We start from the raw sequence: 21,375 nt of genomic DNA, 5'->3' as shown, positions 1-21,375 counted from the left end.
AAAGTTGATGAGATAAAAAGTGAGGCAGTTGACTACTTCAAGAGCCTATTAAACCTGGCTTCAACTTCGAGCTCCTATATCCCAAATGGCATCTTGGATAAATCCATCACTAGTGATATGTCCGAGATGCTCATGGTTAGCCCTACTGATGATGAGATCTCAGCTTCTATCCTCTCCCACAGGGCTAGCAAAGCCCCAGGCTTGGACTGATTCAGTATGGGATTCTTCTTCTTCCTAGGACCTCGTCAAAGAGGACTTAATTATGGTTGTTAAGAGCTTCTTCTTCATCCTAAGTCAGATCAAAGGAATTAGACACACTTTTCTCTGTCTCATTCCCAAGGCAGACGGTGCTGACACTATGACTAATATCAGGCCTATCTCTTTATTCAATCTTCTTTACAAATTCATTACCAAGATCCTTGCAAACAGAATCAAGTAGGTGGTCGATTCCTTGGTTAGTAACAATCAATCGGCCTTTATCCTTGGGAGGAGCATAGGGGATAACATTATTCTGTGCCATAAAATTGTTAGAGGATTTGAAAGGAAATCACATTCTCCAGCTGCCCTTATGAAAATAGATATCCACAAGGCTTTTGATTCTATCAGATGGGATTATATTAGTTCGATCCTTAACAGTATGGGATTCCCTCTAACCTTCTCCAATTGGATTCACCATTGCATTACTTTCCCTCAGTTCTCGATTTTAGTGAATGGTAGCCTAGCGGGATTCTTCTCCTCCTCTGTGGGATCAGATAGGGATGCCCCTCCAGAAGTCCTCTCCAGAAGTTTGCAAATGGCCACGGATCAGAAACTCATTTTTGCCATCCTCAAGTGTAAAGCTATGAAGCTCACGCACCTTGCTTTTGTAGATAACCTAATGATATTCTCCAGAGTTGACTCTTCCTCTCTTCAGAACATCAAGGATTGTCTAAACTAGTTCATAGCTCTCTCTGGTCTTTGAATCAATCCAGCTAAGTCCCTCTTATTCTTAGCTAGGGTTTCTAATTTGGTGAAAGTTTCCCTGTTCCTCCGAACTGAATTTATCTTGGGAAAGCTCCCTATGAAGTATCTTGGCCTTCCTCTCATTCCGGCCTGGTTCACTGCTCATCACTGTACGCCTATGCTTAACCTCATCAGGAAGCACCTTCAACTCTAGAAAGGAAAGCTATTGTCTTTTGCTGGCATGCTTGTGCTCATCAGATCTGTGTTGCAGGCTTCCTACATATACTGGTCTAGTATATATGGCCTCCCAGAATCCGTTATCTCCAAGCTTGAATCCATATTTACAGGCTTTCTTTGGAAAGGAGTTGAGTGCACCCGATTCCTTCGCCCCATCAGCTGGGCTGCTATTTATCTCCCCAAATCTAAAGGATTCTTAGGGTTGCGAAGGATCAAATATGTCAATCTTGCTAGAATTATCAAGTTGGCTTGGAAAATTATTTCCAAACAATAGAGTATATGGGTGGACTGGGTCTATTCAAGCCTCCTAAAATAGGACTCCTTTTGGACAGTCAAAGTCCCTGTGGATGTCTCTTGGGTTTGGAGGAAAATCTTAGGAATCAGACATATTACCTCTCTGACCATCTCCTCCCAAATTAAATATGGAACCAGCACTCTCCTATGGCTTAACCATTGGCACCCTAAAGGCATTCTATTCCACACTATTAGTGCTAAAAGTATATACAACTCGGGTTTCCCCAAACTTTGGGTAATTGTCCCCCCTGAGACAATCCATGCCCCAATATGAGGACATATGGAGCTCCCTGCCCCCCTATTCTAGCATCTTATAGACATGAGCAAGATTCTATAGTTTGGTTGCCGGCTTCCCCTAAGCTCTTCTCTTCCAAGGCTGTTTAGGACTTTGTTAGATTGTATGGGCCAGTCTCTCCTTGGCATAGACTCATATGGTTCCCTCACCACATCCCTCGGTAAAGCTTCACAGCTTGGAGAGTCTTCACTAACTTCTTTCCCACGACCTCTATGCTCTCTCTTAGAGGCATCCAGGTTGACCCTATGTGTATACTTTGTGGTAATGAGCTGAAGGATATTGAGCACCTCTTATACGCCTGCCCCATCTCTAACTCCATATGGAAATGGGTCCTCACCAAATGCTGGCCAACAAACAGAACTATCCTTCCTTTTCATAGGGGATGGATTTGGATTGACATGACTTTTCAGGGAAAAACAATTTGTGATCTAGTGGGAAAACTCGCCTTCTGTGCCACCATCAATTAGATTTGGATGGAGAACACCATAGGAAATGGACCTCTAATTCCCACTCTTTGGATAAGATTTGGAGCTCCATCTCCTTTGATATCAAGGGAAAAATCTCTCGAATCTCCTCTCTTTGTAACCCCTCCCCTAGGAATTGTCATATTGTAAAATCTTAGGAGTTGTCTAGCTCCACCATCAAGAATGCCCCAATCTCTAAGAGTTGTTCTCTTCTCTCCCCCCCCCCCATTCTCTCCTTGGGGTTGTATGTTATTTTTCTCTTCTGTAATGAATTCATTTATTCACCCAAAAAAAAAAAATTGGAGATATGTCGCCCGATAATTCTTAAGGCCTTTAAAATACAAAATCTATAAAAAGAGAGTAAAACTCAAGGTAACTCCATTCTAAATATGTAAATGCATGATTTACTACCTAAGATTTCACACATAAATGTGCTCATCAGAATTCCCCCGCACTTAAACTTTGCTAGTCCTTGAGCAAAACAAAAAACCTAACTCACTTTTGTAGGAATCATGGTTGCACTTAGCATGTGCAACAGGCCTTTAAACCACTAGGTCACCCCTAGAGGAAGAGTTGTGTCTCGTGGGTGTTTGCAGTGAATATACATCCAAAATTTAGAAGAATACAAATCCCAACTTTGGCTAAAGGTAAGGGCCGTATTGATCTGGAGCAAAGATAATTCCTTTTACACTTGATCTAGGGACCCCCACACTTGAATTTTTATTACCCAATATAAATTTCAGGCACAAGCATATTTCTTAATTTGGAACTCACCTTGTCTCTTCCAAAACATCCTTATCTTAAGTCAAGACCACTTGTGAAGTCATAGGCAACCAAGGAATAAGGCGTTGGAATGTTTTTGACCAAACATGTTACCAAGGCATTGATGACATTTACACATACTTTCTGCTGTGTGGTTTTCTTTCTCTCTCTCTCTCTTTTTTTTTTCTTATAATAAACTCCATCCTACTCCACTACTATTGGCTTGAATGACATGGTGGAGTAAACACTAGACACTAAAGTTACTATATAGCTTCGCTTTTTGCATATGTCCACATAGACAGTGATGCCAGAGTTCTTTCAGAAGTTTCTTCCCTAGGAGTTTCGATCAAGATACCACACTTCCTGAGGCGCAATGCCCTGTCTAGTTCTAAGGAAATCAACTCTTACTTTTCATTTATATCACTTTCCATACTTCATTTAAAATTGTGTATTTGTCAATTTATGCCAATCTAAAAAGTCTCAACTCCAAATCAAGAGTACAAGAAACCCACAAACTTACATATGGTCCAACACCGTAAAACAACGATCTCTTCTTTTTTAAAAGAGAGTCCCACCTCAAGACACAGGCTTGTTTCTCTTTTCTCAATAGGGTTTTTATTGAGAAAACAAACAAAAACAAAGGGAAAAAAAAAAAGAAAAAACAAAAAGAACTGATTTCCCTCCCCGCACTTAAGTCATGCAATGTACTCAATGCAATTAAAAGCAGAGACAATGCAAGGGGGTCATATCTGGTTAAAAATTAGTCATCAGTGTAAAGAGGTTCAATTGTTTACATAACATATGGACCCCTATGTTAACAGAAGATGGAAAATCAATGAAGGGTTTCAATTGTTGACCATTGACCTTGAAAATTGCACCTATGCTAGGGTTCAAAACCTCAACAGCACTATGAGAAAAAATAGTCTGCATAACATACGGACCATCCCAACGTGATCTCAACTTTCCTAGAAAAATATGCAACCAAGAATTGTAAAGCAAAACCTTATCTATCATAAAAAGCCTTGGAGCATCTTATTTGTAAAAACTTATTGCAAAAATGCTTGCCCCTATAAAAAATGAGATAAATGATCCCATTATCTATCCATTTTAGAATTTCTTTGTGGATGGCTTCTTTTATCACTGGGTTAGCTCTTCTCTGGGGTTCCGTTGAAGGTTCGGACCCCTCAATGAGGTGAATACGATGTTGAACAATAAAAGGGTTCATTCCTTTGATGTCAGCCATGGTCCATCCTATGGCTTCCTTAGTTTCCTTTAGAGGCTCGATCAACTCCTCTTCCTGATTGGAAGTCAAATTAGAAGCAATGATGACTGGAAGAGTGTGATCCTTACCTAAGAAAACATACTTAAGATTGTTGGGCAACTCTTTCAACTAGCATAGGGGGTTCAACAATGGAAGGCTTAGGCATTAAGGTAAATAAGGGTCCAATAGGCTCTAAAGGTGGTTGGAGACTCCAAACCTCAGACGTAATTCCCTTATCAAAATCACCCAATTGTTCCATACACTCTTTAAATCCAGAATCAAAATCAATATCAAAATATATCTCAATGGAATCTGGGATTTCCTAGGGCATATGAAATTCTTCATCTAAATGAGGTTGCCTGCCTAACCTAAAGACATTAATGTCCACTGAAGTGTTGCCAAAGGAAAGTTTCATATTACTCCTGCAATTGATTATGGCATTACTAGTGGCAAGAAACGGTCTACCAAGAATGATTGGGATCTGGTCCCGAATGTTGGCAACTGGTTGGGTGTCTAAAATAATGAAACCATCAGGGAATAAAAATTCCCTTACCTTAAGTAAGACATCCTCAACCATCCCTTTAGGAATCTTAATAGATCTATCTGCCAATTGAAGAGTAGTTCTAGTGGCTTTCAATTCTCCCAATCCTTGTTGTTTATACACATGGTAAGACAAAAGATTCACACTTAAACCAAGATCAAGTAAGGTATACTCAATGTAGGTGTTGCCTATGACAAAAGCTATGGTAGGGCTCCCTGGATCCTTATACTTGACTACTATAGGCTGAGTAATCATGGAACTAATGTTAGCTTCTAAGAATGCCTTTTTGGGCATACTAGTGATACGTTTGTGTGTACACAAATCTTTCAGGAGCTTCGCATAGATAGAGATCTGGGATATGGCATCCAAAAGAGGGATGTTTACTTCTACCTTTTTGAAGACTTCTAAAAGCTTATCCATGGAAGCAGTCTTCTTTTTGTTTACCAAGCGATTAGGAAAGGGGACAGGGAACATAAGGATTGTTAGGGATTTGCCCCTGTTCAGAAGAATCATTTTTGGTTTCCTTCACCTAAATCATCTTTAGTTGCTTTAGGTTCATCAGACGAACCTGAAACAAGAGGCACACTTATGTCCTCAACAGGAGAGTTAACAGGAGTAATAGATGGGAAAGATTTAGGAACAATCTATTGGTACTCTTGGCCACTCCTAAGGGCATAAACAACATGACATTAGTTGGAGGGCCCTTGTTGGGTCTGACTTTGTACCATATTCAGTGATGCATTAGTGGGTGCTTGTGAACTAATAGGCTGATGCCTAGGGTTAGGCTTTGGTTGACCAAGCAACGTTCTTTCTCCCACTCATGCAAAATTAAGACAACTTGGGAGATTTGCTTCTCTATGTTATGTTGGCTTGTCATGAAAGTACTCATGAGAAGTTCCATACTTTTCTCTAAAGAAGAAAGCCTAGCCAAATCACCACCTCCTCTCATGAATCCTGAAGGTTGATTTACAAGAGGTGGTGGAATAGCAGATTGAGTAGGGATCCCAAAATCGTTCTACTGATTGGGGGGCATATTCCTTTGATTGGCTTGTTGGGGAACAAACTACCCTTGACTCAAGGGTAGAAAATTTGGACCTACTTGATTATTGGCTTGATTCCAGAGAAGTTAGGATGGTTCCTCCATCCTAGATTATAGGTCTGACTATAAGGGTTGTTTTGGGATATGGAATTCACATTTTTAGGACCTATAATCAAATCATTCACTCTAGAGATATTAGGGCACTCCTCCGTCACATGCGTGGGAGATTGGTACCAATTACACATAGGCCCAGAATGATTTATTTGGTTTAGTTGGGTAGGTCCTTTGACTACTATGGCTTCGAGTCTCTTGATAAGACTCTCAAGTTGAGCCTCTTTGGCCACAACACCTTCTACAAGGTAATCCTTATTAGTCCTCTCAATTTCTTGAGTAGACTCCCATTCTCTGGTATTCTCAGCCAATTCAAGTAAAAAAAGTTCCAAGCGTCATCGTCATCTGTAAAAGATGTAAAACCTTTAGGGCACATAGACTTTAACAATGGCTTGATCTGATAATCAATACCCTCATAAATGATTTGACAAATTTTCCATGTATCAATTCCATGGTAAGGGCATTCCTGAAGGAGGTTCTTAAATCTCTCCATAAATTTGGAGAACGACTCACTAGGTTTCTGCTTGAATTGAAGAATGTCACTCCTGAGTTTATTGATTTTATATAAAGAAAAGAATTTTTTTAGGAGGACTATAATGTGGTAATGGAATTGGTAGACAAACAATAGAGCCAGTTCTTAGCTTGGTCCTTGAGCACAAAAGTTATGAACCTTAATTTTACAGCATCATCAGTCAACTAATGGACCTTAATCAGAAAACAAACCTCCTCAAATTCCCTAAGGAATAGGTATGCATCCTTAGAGGGCAGCCCATGGAAGTGGAGCACCATAGTGATGTACTGAGATTTGAGCTCAAAATTATTACCTTGGGCATGTGGTAGAACTATGCAAGAAGGTTAGGCTACTCTAGCAGGGTAGAACCTATCTTTCAAAGATTTAGGTGGAGAGTTTGGCTATTGGCCTCTCATATTCAAACATATTGATGAAAGTGTAAGTATAGGATCACTACTTATTAGATCTCTTCTTTCTAACCTATTCTCAGTATTACGTATCCACCTAGCACTCATGCAACAGAAAACTACGCATAACTAGAATAAGATAAGCACAAAAGAAAGATTTTTTTTTTATTATTTTTCTATTTTTTAGCTTTTTTTGAGCTTACCGACAGGGCTCCAGGGTTGCTCAATTCCTAAAGTTCTACTACAAGGCAGAACAAGTATTTATCATACTGTGAGGCTTGGCAACCTCCACCGATACAACTATTATTGCAAGTTGTTATTCTCAGAAATTCAATAAATGATAAAAAGAAAAAAATCATTCCGATTTACCGAAAGAAAGCAAAAAATAACATGGAACGGTCTTCCCGACAACGGCGCCAAAAACTTATTTGAATTTTAAATGTAACCGTAGGCTAACGGATCAATGTAGCTAACGGAGAACACAAAGAGAGCAGCCACTTTATTTTTAGCTTCTTTTAGTAATGTGAAAGTGTACGGATTAATTGATTGTGATCTAATTCTAACTAACATCCTAAAACACATGCATCTGAAAACGTCCTAACGAACACATCTAGGGAAGTTAAAATTGAAATTGCAATAAAAATTGAACAACCTAACCATTCACATCTAACCCTAACCATTCGTCACCTAGAAATTTAAATGCTCATACCACGCAATTAAAAAGCAAATAACTGAAAGTAAATGTGCTGAAAAATAAAGAGAAGTGCAAATAAAGGGGACAAAGCCAGAGAGAGGCACACAAGTAGGTTTCTTTACTTATCCCGAGGGATGAACCATAAATAATATAAGCCTCCCTACTTGACCAGAGAGTTACTCTTACAAGGACTAATCTAGTTGGCTTTAGGGGAAGAGATGCAATATAAATAACGAAACTAAAATGATGGTTCTATAGCTAGAGAGGGGTAAAGCCAACACATGCATCTAGCCAAGGACCCTGGTTGAAAGGGAAAGCATCAAAGTAAAAACTGAGATTTAAATCCTAAAAGAATGAATGGGTAGCAAGAAGAGGGAATGAGAAGGGGGTGAGAAGACTTATGAAGAAGCGTACCTATCTGAACTTCAATACTTGAATCCTTGAATTAAAATAACTTGATTGATTTGAGATACTATTAGCCTTAAAAATCTAATTTGAACTAAATCAAATCTGAAATTGCTAGGCCTGGAGAAAACAAATCTAGAAGAGAAAAACTGAACTTGAAAGAGATGCTCCACAACTTGTTCTTGTCACCTAGATCTAAGCCTAGAACTAGAAATTGAAACTTACAACTTCAATACCACAAACAATAAAATAAAAGACTGAGTCAAAAAACAAAAGTGCTTGCATTCATTAAATAAAAAAAATTACATAAGTGCTTAAACCAAAACCTAAAAGAAAGAACTAGAAGAGAAAAACTAGAGAAGAAAGGTGCGCCCTTCTCCATCTTGCGCAATTTTCTTTTATTGGGGATAGGGGAGAAGGTCCAACGAATTTGGGTTTCCTAATTGGGTGGAATCTCAATTGGTAGGTGAGATTTTTTAGATCCAAAGTGATGAGGTGGAAAATAGGAGAATAAAGAGAAAAAGGAGAGAAAACAGGGGAGAGAAGAGAGAACACCCAAGTGTGAGCCCCTCTTGGATCGTTTGTGAGGTGGAGGGGGGAGAAGAGAGAAAATAGGAAAGAAAGTAGGGGAGAAAAGGTCTCCCATGATTTTATTTTTATTCCTTTTTTTTCTTTCCTATTTTTTCTCTCTTATTTCCTTCGTTTTCTCTCTCTTTTCAAACTTGCGCACAAAGCTCCCCCTTGGATGATTTTTCTATGATTTGCTTGGGCAATCTTCTATTTTATTGGGAAATCCCATCTATGCCCTTTGTCTTTAAGTGAGTCGGAAGAATCTTCAACCAAATCTCCAAAAAGTAGATCTTGTGTTCCACACCCAAGGAGAGAGAAAGTGGTACCCAATGTGGGTCCCTCCTACTTTGTTGGCATCTAAAATATTCTTTTGTACCCTGAGATAGCTACTGAAGGGCTGGGCCTGCATATCGGTTCAATTCTGGTCCATTATTCTTTTTCTAGCCCAAAAAGAATATTCACATGTACAAGTGTCTAAACGAATGTCTACTTTTAATACAACACATCCATCTTGCTCAGAATTTCGTCCTCTTCGCAACCATGAAAAGAAACAGGATGTGTAAAATTGGAGATATGGCGCCTAATAGTCCTTAAGGCCTTTAAAATACAAAATCTGCAAAAAAGAGAGTCAAACCTAAGGTAGCTCCACTCTAAATATGTAAAATGCATGCTTTACAACCTAAGATTTCACACATAAATGTACTCATCACCCTTCGGCCACTAACCTTGCCTTGTACCTTTAAATAGCACCATTTGAGTGGTACTTGATTGAGTAAACCCATCTACATCCAACAGGAACTCTCACCTTAGGGAGATCGACCAGTTTCTAGGTACAATTCTTCTCAAGAGTCATCATTTCTTCAGACATGACTTACTTCCACTTTGGGCCAGACAATGCCTCAGTGACGTTTTTGGAAATAGAAATAGAGGAAAAGGAAACAAAAAAAGCAACACATATAGGAGAAAGAGAATCATAGGAAACAAATCGGGCAATAGGATTAATACGAATTCTCTTTCTCTTTCAAACAACAATGGGAAGGTCCCACCTAGAAGATGGATGAAGAATGTTACCTAGCTGGGGAGGGTGGATCTCAAGATGTGGATTTAAAGAGGACTCTTGGCAGGTCTTCTTATGCTTTCATTTGTACATAGTAGATTCTTCTCTTTACTAGACCCAACACTTGGATTATCACAAGTGTCAATAATATCCACCTCTTTATGTTTCCCAATATCAATCTGAAATGGGGAAATAGGAATAAGCAAGGGTGTCAACAAAGGAATGATATCTTTGGAAAGAAGCCATTATTGACATCTTTGGAAAGAAGAGGATGCTGAGAATAAGCAAAAAAAGGGATAGACTCATGGAAGGTGACATCTTTGGAAAGAAGCCATTGGCAAGAATAGGGGGATGATAGCATTTGTAGCCTTTGGTAGAGGAGGAGTACCTAAGAAAGATGCATTTAAGGCCCTTGAGGCCAATTTTAGTCCGAGCAGACTTGTGGACATGGACATAACAAACTTACCCAAACACTTTAGAGGGAAGAGAAAAATCAGGAGCTTGAGGAGACAAGGTTTCCCATGGGGATTTGGAACCAAGAAGTTTAGTGGGCATGCAGTTAATGAGGAAAGAAAAGGTAAGAAAAGCATGACCAAAAAGTCATAGGGACATGCATGCCAAAGAGGAGACTCCGAGAGACTTCCAATAGGTGGCGATTTTTCCTCTCAGCCACCCCATTCTGTTGATGTGTGTCAACATAAACAATTTGATGGATTATTCTGTGGACGACAAAAAGGGTCTAGAGTCCACCATACATGTTCTCACCCCCTTTATCCAAACGAATAATTTGAATATAGGTTGAAAACTGAGTAAGAATCAACTAATAAAAATTTTTAAAGATATTATAGACATCACTCTTATGTTTCATCAAAAAAGTCAAAGTAGATCTGGAATAATCATCAACAAATGAAACAAAATAACGACAACCAAATAAGGAAGTAGTAGGAGAAGCTCCCAAATATCAGTATGGCATGCACAATATGAAAGGGAATGATGGATCTATTACCATGTTAAGGATAAGGAGAACAACAATGTTTTGTAAACACATATAGCTCACTGTGAAACACATGGGAAGAAGGAATAGAGGAAATTTTTTTAAAATGTAGCAATTTTTTTTTTTGCATAACACCAAAAGATGTGTGACCCAAACTTTGATGCCACAACATAACAGTATCAACAGAACTGTTGTCACTATGCTCACATACGTAGGACTAAGCACTAGGTCAAGGGGAAGATCCTAGATCAAGAAAGAGTACATTTTTCCATACATCCATTGCCAATAGTCCTTTTTATCACCAAATTCTGAAAAACACAATGAGATTAAAAAAAAGTAACACAACAATCCAAGGATTTGGTTAGGTGGCTCACAGATTAAAGATTAAGGTTAAAATTTGAAGCATGAAGAACATGGTACAAAGAAATAGAGGAGGTAACAGGAACGCGGCCTTTACTAGGAACGGAAGAAAGTGAGCCATTTGCAACCGTAACCTTATCCCTGCCAAAACAAATATTGTAGGAGTCAAAACACTAAGATATACAGGTCATATGCTCGGTGGTTCTAGAATCAATGGCCTAAGAAGAGGCAGTGGAAAGAGCAAATGTGGAGACCTATAAGGTAGTGGCTGAAGAGTCTGGTATTGTATATGAGAAAGAACTATCCAAATATGATAGAACCCTGCAAAAAGCTATAATATTATCTTGAGTTGAGAACTGGAATCTATTTGTAGTATAGAAGGATATCCTATAAGTCCAACATCAGTTATCATAGTATGTGCTCTAGCTCCCCTCTATTACTGCCATGCGTACCAGGGGATAACCATAAATTTCCCAACACCTGTCTCTAGTATACCCAAATTTTCCACAGTAGTCACACCTGAATCCATCCCTGTCATTTCTTAGAGGTGGCCATTGTCTTCTTCCTCTAATATCTGACATAATGTAAGAAAACAAGTGGAGAAACATTCACAAGATGGGGAATATGCACTCTACAAAAAAAAAACTTCTACTCAGAAACAGACCCAAGAAGGGTGTCAATCACACATCACAGAGAAATCAGCAAAGAAGACAAATATCCAACTAAAAGAAATCCACCTCAAACACACTCTGCAGTTGCATTGTCCTTAGACATGTATAGAAACACACTTAGAAAGGAAATGCCACCCAAGAAATAACCAGGGAGTATATACTCTACCCAAAAATTCCTTCCCAGCACTAAAAACGATTCCAGCAAGTAAAAGATATTATACAAGTCAAATAAATCCAACAACACCACCATCTTCAAGGCATAACATCTTCTCAAAGCAACACATGAGAATCAAACAGCATACCTCACCAGCACAAATCAGTCAAAAGCATCACAGACACCATTTCGAGAGCAAAAAGAGGCAAAAATAGGGCTGGTGATACCATAAAAATCCAAGGAAAAAAGAGTTGTGGATTCACAACTTCAATCTTTAAGGAGAGAGACCATGGGGGAATTGGAAGGCACCCTAGGATGACTCAAAAGAGCTCCATTTCAGCTCCATCAGTAGTTGGATAAGAAAGAGAGAGAGAGAGAGAGAGAGAGAGAAGATCCACCAAAAAGCTGGTGAAAATCTGTTGAGGGTTGGAAAACTTTGTTTTGAGCTCCAACAACCTATTTCTTCAATGGATGTCTCCTTTTGGTGTCTCCATGGTCTTCATTTATGTTCATCTCATGATTTCTTCAAACTATCATATTATAGTTCCTTTCTTGGAAAACCCTTTTGTAACCCAGGGTTCCAAAGAGACAAAAAAGAAATGTAGAACTTATAACTCAACTCTCAAACCCTAACCCTAGGCTCTAATACCAAGTTAAAATATAAGGATGGAGAGAAAGTAAGGGAACAAGAGAATGGAAGGCTGGAGGAAGAGGAAGGAGAAGGAGAAGAAGAAGAAAATAGTGTAAGAATATTGTGTGTAGAGAAAAGATTCTCTACCACATATATATTACTTCTCTAATAAGATGAAAGGAATTACATACACCTCCCTAGGGAGGATAAAATAAGGCTATGTCTGGTAAAGTTTCTGTTCCAAAAATGAATTTTCATGTCAAAAATGGAAATTTCAGTTTCTGTTGTCAAAATGCCTTTTTTTTTTTCTAGATTGAAACTTAAACGAAGGAGCTACCTTTTGTCATTCTGGCAATTCTTGTTTCTACTATTTTCCCCCCCTTTTGTAAAAAAAAAAAAAAAAAAAAAAAATACAAAACACACCATGAATGCACCAAATGCTTTATTCCGTTTTTCATTCCCATAGAATGAAAAAACTCCAAAAATGTTTTTCTAGAACATTACCAAACGCAGCCTAAGAGACAAGAATATAATAAACTTATTCCTAAAGTACCCTTATTACATAAACTCTAATAGTTTAGATAGGCTATTTTAAAGAATGGGTATTCTCGTAGTCAAACTGACCACACTTTACTTACCCAACAAGGTAATAATAATATCACAATTCTTATTGTTTATGTGGATGATATTGTTGTGATTGAAAATGACGAGGTTGAGATAATGAGCTTGAAGTCCTACTTGGATCAACAGCTTGAGATTAAAGCTTTGGACCCTTGTAATATTTATTCGGAATTGAAGTGTTAAGATCTAAGGAGGGGATAAATAACTACCAAAAGAAGTTTTTGTTGGACTTACCAAAAGAGACATGAATGTTCGGTTGCAAACTAGCAAATTTTCCTATTGAACAAAATCACAAGCTTAGAGAAGATTATGGTCCTTCCCTTATTTAGGGAAGTAACAAAGACTAGTGGGGAAGATGATCTACCTGTCCTTGACTCGCCCAGACATCACTTATGTAGTTAGGATGGTGAGCCAGTTTATGCATGCCCCCAAGAGTGGGCATGTGGATGTTTATTGCATTCTTATGTACTTGAAGTCCACCCCGGGGAAAGGATTATTGTGTGACAGGCACAATCATTTGAGGATAAAAGGCGACACTGATTCTGATTAGGTTGACTTAATTTCTGACAGATGATCTACTACATTTGAGTGGTATACATTTCTGGGTAGTATCTTGGTTACATAATGGAGTAAAAAGCAGTCACTTGTGGCTCGATCAAGTGTAGAGGCAGAATTTAGAGCTTTGACTCATAGAGTATGTGAACTCCTATGGTTGAGAAGAGTCGCCCAAGAGTTGGGGTTTGATACCACGGAACCCATGCATCTATACTGTGATAACAAGGCTACCATAAATATAGCTCATAATCTTGTGCATCATGACCGAACGAAGCACATAGAGGTGGACATACATTTCATCAAAGAGCAGATTGACTCTGGCTACATATGCACTCCTTTTGTGAGGATAGGTGTTTAGTTGGTAGATGTCTTCATAAAGGGGCTCATCCATCATCAGTTCAATACCCTTTTGTGCAAGCTGGGATGTGGGAATGTAAGACACCTCTTCTAAAGAAATTCAACCTTTGTTGCTGGCCATGGCTTTGGAAAAAACTATGGTCGTGGATTTTATAGCCACAATTCAGGAGGATAGCGAGTCGATAAGTCCTCTCATCAGTGTCATTGTGATAAAACCAATCATACCGTTGAAACATGTTGGGCAAAACATGGTTTGTGAGATTGTGCTAATGAATTAGCCAATATTGTCACTTTTGAAACTTTTACTGAGAATGTTACTTCTGGAGACACCACCTTTGCATATGCATCAGGAGCTTCTTCCATTGGGACTGTGTCTCATGGTGACTTTAATCAAATACTCAAGCGTCTCCAATAGCTTGGGTCTGCTTCTTCTTCCACTTCTATTGTAACTTTAGCCCACATAGATAAGTAACTCTGCCTTCTTACCTCTATGTCCCCACGCCATAGATGGTGGCACGTCTTCCAATGCCATTGGTCGATCTGGATTTTCTCTCTTTTAGACGGATTTCAAAAATGCTTTTCTATATGGCGATCTTCAAGAAGCTTGTATGGAGCAACCTCCAGCGTATGTTGTTCAGGGGGAGAATTCTAGTAGAGTATGCAAACTTCACAAGGCCATTTGTGGGTTGAAGCAGTCACTACGTGCATGGTTTGACAAATTTAGTTATATTAGTCTTCATTGTGATTTTTCCAGAATGGTACTCGGATCACTCGGTGCTTGTTTGGCTCCAAAAGTCCAAGATTGTTGTCTTGTTATTTATGTGGATGATACCATTATTTCCGACAATGATGATGCTGATATTATTGAAGTTTATCTTACCTTCATTAACATTTCTAGATGATGGATTTGGGCTGTCTCTAGTGTTTTCTTGGAATTGATGTTCTTCAGAGTAAGAAAGGGATAAGCTTATCTCAAAGGAAATATGTACTTGATCTTTTTTCTGATACAAGGTTGTTGGCTTCAAAATCTGTTGATACTCCTATGGATCCTCATCAACAGTTTGAGTCCGCTGATGGTGAAGACTTTGAAGACAAGTACCAATATAGGAGATTAGTGAGAAAATTTATTTAACTCACTATCATTAGACCAAACATATCATTTGTTGTCGGTGTTTTTAGTCAATACATGCAATCTCCAAAGAAGACACATTGGGAGGCAGCTTGTCATATCTTGAAGCTTTTTGAAAGTAATCATCCTCATCAGTGTGTTGATTTGGTAGGTTCCTCTAATGTTGATTGGGCTGGTGCTGATGTTGACAAGAGATCAACCAACGGGTATCGCATGTAGATGGTAATCTTGTCACTTGGCGAAGTTAGAACAGACTGCAATTACGAGGTCCAGTGAAGAAGTTGAGTATTGAGCCATGGCTCATATTGCAACTAAGTTGATGTGGATAAAGTCATTACTTCATGGGTTGGGTTTTCTGATCACTCAAAACTTTGAAGATGTTCTGTGATAATCAGCAATCATCTATATTGCGGGTAATCCTGTGTTTCATGAGAGGACCAAGCACATTGAAGTGGATTGTCATTTTATGCGAACCCCTCCATTTGTTCCTTCTGCTGACCAACTTGGTAATATGTTTACCAAACCTTTGTTTGGTTCTGCTTTCAAAAAAGGATGTTCCAAGTTGGGCATGGGTGATTTAAATGCTCTAACTTAAGGAGTGTTAAAGAAGTATTATGGACCCTTCGTTCCGTGGGGGTACAAATGGTACATGTAGTCACTAGGTTAATCCCTTGCTGCAAGTAGTATTCGGTTGTTTCCTCTTTTAGTTTATTTCCTAATTACTTGTAATTCCCTTATTGGTTCTTGTTTCTTTATTGGGATAGATCACAATTACTTTGTTTCCTTTTTGCCTTGTAATTCTATTGGCTAAATAAAGGCAAGAGAGACTGTTTTTCACAATTCTGTGAACTAGCAGTCTCGGTACTTCTTTCTTCTTCTCCTTCTTCTTCTTATACAACTTCTTGTTTGTCATATTAGATCGTCACCACACAGTAATGCACTTGAGATATTTCAACCAAACTGTGGAGAGTCTGGATATTATAATCATGAAGACAGATAATTATGACATACCATTTATATAAAAATAAGCTCTCATTTCTCTGGCATGCTTGTTCACTCACTTGCTTGGTAAGACTATTTTAGTGCTGCTTATTAAAGATATTAATATTCCATCATGCTAATAAATTCCCATATATACAATGTCTTGTAGCTATAGTCTAAAAGTAAACAAACTAACAATCATCTTTTTTACCTTCTTGTTCTTTTGCATTAGTTAGGTGTGCTTTCTATAAATGACAACTAGCATATCGGTGATTTGTAGGTATTGGATTCGAAAGTGTATTTCTGATAACGGCGCAGCCTTACATTTTCAGTAATGGGTATCAGATAAGGTTCAGTGAAGATCCATGCACAGATTGCAATGTTGGATACGTTGTTCCAGAATGGGTAGAGGAGAATCCTACTCTTGCAGACATAAAGCAGTTATATGGTTCTGCTAGTACTTTTCCAGCCACAACAATAGTCTTACCTATGAAATCTGATAAGGTGGGACATGTTAAACAACAGCTTTCATGCATGCATCCTGAAGTTCTGTTATTTCTTTCCAAAATCAAGCGGCTTTCTATTAGGGAAGATAATGAGGATCGCAGACTCAATACAGTTAGTGCAATATCTATTTCAAGTGAGACTGATTTTGTTATGAAGTAGAACATTGATGCAGAGTCCTACACCCTTCGTCTCTCAGCTGAGGAAAACGACAATGAAAGCGAAGGAGAATGCAGCTACCACATGCGGAGGCAAAAATTTCCTGTTAGAATGGAAAATAGAGTAGAACGAAAGGAGGTTGAGGAATGGATGATCACACTAGCATTTCCAAATGGACAGCGTCTTAATAGAGGGATGAACTCACCCGGGGTCTACGCATTTCTGCCAACAGAAATGGTCACAAATTTTCCCTTCATAATCCAAGCTGATTTTATTCTAGCATCATCCAGGGAAACTGTTCGCTTGGACAACAAATGGAACAAGGGGATTCTGGACTGTGTGCCCTCTGCATTTGCTAATGCTTTCATCTCACTTGTTAAGACAACTGAAGCTGCTCCATTATCTGCATTGGCCCGTATGTTTGATTTTATACCTGTTAGAAGCTCTTCGTATCCGAAGCTGAATTCTGTGAGGGAGAAGATCAAAGAGAAACTGGTTGAAGAAACCATCATTCCATGTGAGTCATACACTGACCAGACGTTCTTTTCTAAGCCCAGTGAAGTAGTTAGGAAAATGCCTTCTTTCTGGAATATCTTGATTAAAGCAAGGAAGCAGGATGTGAGCTTGCATAATTTGTCATCCCATGGATTATGTGTTCTAAATTCGGCATTTGATAGGGAGGAGTACAATGATGTTTTGAATTTCTTGGGAGTGAAACCAATGGATAACAATTGGTATGTGAAGTGCATCCAGAGTTCTAATCTAGTAAAGAGAGTTTCGGAGGATGTTTATATGGAGCTTCTATTTTTTCTTGCCAGTAATTGGGGTTCCTGCTTCAATAACGTAAATGTGAAGAACTTACCGCTTCTGAAATATGTGACCCAAGATGGGAATGTATCTTTGTTGAGTATCAATGAAGTGACACGGGGGAATGGTGGTAGAGTATTATGTCTATCAAGTGAGGCTTGTCAAATTTCATGGTTGATCAATTGGAACCGAGATTTCAGATGTCCAGGAAGTCAGGTCTTCATGCCAGAACGCACACAGGAGGCTCTGCGAATATATCCTAAGAGGGAATCGATATTGGAATGGCTTGCATCTCATGTTGAAATTCGTTCTATGAGTACTTATAGTTATGCCTCTCTTATGACAGAGTCTAAACAGTGACAGGAAGCTTGTTATTGCCTTTGCTCACTTCTTGCACCACTATCTCTCTCTCTAATAAATTTCTATCTGAACGGGATGTTGATCAGTTATGTGGTTATGAAATGCCCTTAGTAGATAACTATGGATGTGTAACTAGAAGAAGAAGTGGTGTTCTTGTCCCTGCGAATGGAAGCAAGTGGGTGAGATTGATTGGTACAAATCCATAGAGGGGAGAAAATTACGTTGAATTAGGCGAAGACTACTTGCAAGCTGGCCATTTTGCAGGTGTTTAGACATAAGAGCAACAGCTCATGACATTCATGATAACTTATGTCGGAGCTTCTGATATCCCGGATCTCTGTCCTCCCAACGCCGTATTTCCCACAGAATCTTCTCCCTTGACCAAGGAGAACACATTTTTGTTGTCAGACTGGATTAGAACCATGAAACATAAGGGAATAAAAATGGAGGGAAAGTTCTTGAGATGTATAAAGGGAGGAAGTTGGCTGAGAATTTCTTTGGGCTGCAGTCAAGGTTACAGTCCTCCTTTGCAATCATTCCTATTGACCACAGACTGGAGAAATCTCTTGCAGAATGGGTCTGTGCTAGTTGATATTCCCTTGATTGATCAAAGATTCTATGATTGTAGAATTAGTGCATATATGGAGGAATTGAAGTCTCTGGGAGTGGTCTGAATTTGGAGAAGCATGCCAATTCATTGGGAAGCATCTCATGTCTCTGGCAGCATCATCAAATTTAACCAGAAGCAATGTGCTTTCAATGCTAAATTTCATTAAATTCTTGAGGAAGAAGTTTTTGCCTACTGAAGACCTTATCCTGAATATAAAAGAAGGAAGATGGCTTAGGACTTACATTGGAGACAGGTCTCCTGTTGGATACATTTTGTTTGATTCAGAATGGAAAGAAGCCTAAAAAATTAGTAACCTCCCCTTCATTGATGAAGACCACTATGGTGAGGTAATCCTTAACTTCAGAGAGGAGCTTCAGTTGCTAGGTGTTATTGTTGGATTCAACCAAAATTACAAGCTCGTGGCTGACTACTTTCGATTGCCAGCTCCCTTAACTTCTATTACACCTGATACTGTTATTTTCATTTTGGAATGTATTCGGTATTCAAGTTCATCTGGGAAACGTGTTCAAGTGTTAAAAGATAAAAATGGCTGAGGACCAGTTTTAGCTACAAGTCTCCTGGTGAATGTTTCCTGTACAGTCCTGAATGGGGTTGCCTTCTGCAAGTGTTCAGTGGCTTCCCAGTGATTGGTGAAAAGATCTATGGAAGTACTATTTTCTCATACAAAAATGAGTTGAAGGAAGCAGGAGTAGTGGTGGATTTTGAGGAAGCAGCAATCGCATTTGCTCACTATTTTAAGCAGCATGCATCCTCTGCTACAAAGGAGAATGTGCTCTCATTTCTCTCTTGTTACAGACAACTAAAAAAAGCATGCCTTCGATTTCCAACAGATTTGAGCAAGTGCATCCGTGAGGAGAAATGGTTAAGGACTCGTCTTGGCAACAGGTCTCCTCAAGACTCTATATCGTTTGGCCCAGATTGGATTTCTATCTCTCAAATTGCAACCCTTCCATTCCTCAATGATGGTGACAATTACTATGGCAAGGGCATCCAAGAATACAAAACTGAGCTGAAGGCCTTGGGAGTTGTGATTGAATTCAAGGAGGGAGCAAAGTTTATTACAGCTGGCATTCATATCCCCTCGAATCCAATGGTCTTAACTCCTAAGAATGTGTCTTCATTGCTGGATTGCATCCTGTAGAATTAGGGAATATGGTCTTGTGTCTTAGTAGACACAATCCCTTCTTTATTTATATAGCAAAATAGAAGTCCCAATTCTTACATGAATAGGAGTCCTAGTTCATACATGAGTATGAGTCTAAGACAACTAAATCATAATCCTAGTTACAATAATGAACTATTCAACACTCTCTCTCAAGTTGGTGCATGGATATCACACATACCCAACTTGGACAAAATAAAATGAAAAGATTTACTACTAAATCCCTTTGTGAGAATATCTACTAGCTGATCTTCACTTCGTACAAATGGAATACATATCACTCCTTGCTCTAGCTTCTCCTTGATGCAATGCTTATTGATCTCGACATGCTTGGTACGATCATGCTGAACAGGGTTGTGTTTAATACTGATGGCTGACTTATCATCACAATACAGTAACATCGGCAACTGGGTGGACACACCCAGGTCATGAAGGAGACCTTGCAACCAAAGTAGCTCACAAATCCCATGTGTCATAGCTCGGAACTCAGCTTCTGCACTTGATCTTGCCACAACTGACTGCTTCTTATTGCGCCATGTAACTAAGTTACCACCAACAAATGTACAGTAGCCAGTAGTAAAGCAACGATCATCTGGAGAGCCTGACCAATCAACATCAATGTATGCCTCAATCCTCACATGATCTGTAGGAGAGAATAAAATTCCATTTCCTGGTGCTGTCTTCAAGTACCTAAGAATCCGGTTCACAACATCTATATGTGATGAGTAGGGATTATGCATGTACTGACTCACCAAACTTACTACATGATCTATGTTTGGTCTTGTATAGGATAGATATATGAGTCTTCCAACCAGTCTTTGATACCAACCCTTATCAACAGGTTCACCTTCCTTGCTTCTGAGATGAGAGTTAGCCTCAATAGGAGTATCCAAGGGTTTACACTCTAATATACCAGTTTCTGAGACGAGGTCCATGGTATATTTTCTCTGGGAGAGAACAATACCCTTGGTTGAATGTGCCACCTCAATACCAAGAAAGTATTTCAGTCTTCCTAGGTCCTTGATCTCAAACTCCTTACCAAGATAAGCCTTGAGTTTAGAGATTTCATCTGTATCATTGCCAGTAACAACAATATCATCCACATATACTATCAGCACAGTAATTCAATCACCCACCTTTTTAATAAATAATATATGATCAGCATTACTTTATGTAAAGCCTACACCTGTCATGGCCTTGTGAAAATGACCAAACCATGCCCTGGGAGATTGTTTCAATCCATACAGAGTTCTCTTCAGTTTACACACCTTGCCTTGTGTTTCTGAACTAGAATATCAAAGTGGGATGTCCATATACACTTCTTCAGTCAGCTCTCCATGAAGAAAGGTATTTTTGACATCTAGTTGTTGTAGCTCCCATCCTCGGTCCACTACACAAGAGATGATAACTTGGACTGTATTCATTTTTGCTACAGGTGCAAAGGTCTCCTGGTAGTCAATCCCATGAGTCTGAGCAAAGCCCTTTGCTACCAGTCTTACCTTGTATCGATCCACAGTCCCATTAGCATTATGCTTCACCGTGAACACCCATTTAAAGCTAATTGGCAGCTTTTGCAAAGGGAGAACAGCCAGATCCCATGTGTTATTCTTGTAAAGAGCTCTCATCTCCTCATTCATTGCCTCCTTTCACTTAGGTTCTATATTTTCCTCATGCTAGTTTTTAGGAATAGAAATAGAGGACAACGATGA

General features: G+C 39.0%; 1 non-coding gene across 1 annotated transcript; it reads left to right on the top strand.

Moving 5' to 3' along the window:
• Positions 1–6,392: 6,392 nt before the first annotated feature.
• Positions 6,393–6,499, top strand: LOC122062205. The gene has a single exon (XR_006134834.1). It is a non-coding gene; the product is annotated as a small nucleolar RNA R71 (small nucleolar RNA).
• The last annotated feature ends 14,876 nt before the right edge of the window (positions 6,500–21,375 follow it).

This window comes from Macadamia integrifolia, chromosome 14 (assembly GCF_013358625.1).
Source record: "Macadamia integrifolia cultivar HAES 741 chromosome 14, SCU_Mint_v3, whole genome shotgun sequence".
In the NCBI taxonomy this organism is placed as follows: Eukaryota; Viridiplantae; Streptophyta; class Magnoliopsida; order Proteales; family Proteaceae; genus Macadamia; species Macadamia integrifolia.
The sequence above is the reverse complement of the archived record's forward strand: the minus strand, read 5'-3'. Positions and strand labels throughout refer to the sequence as shown.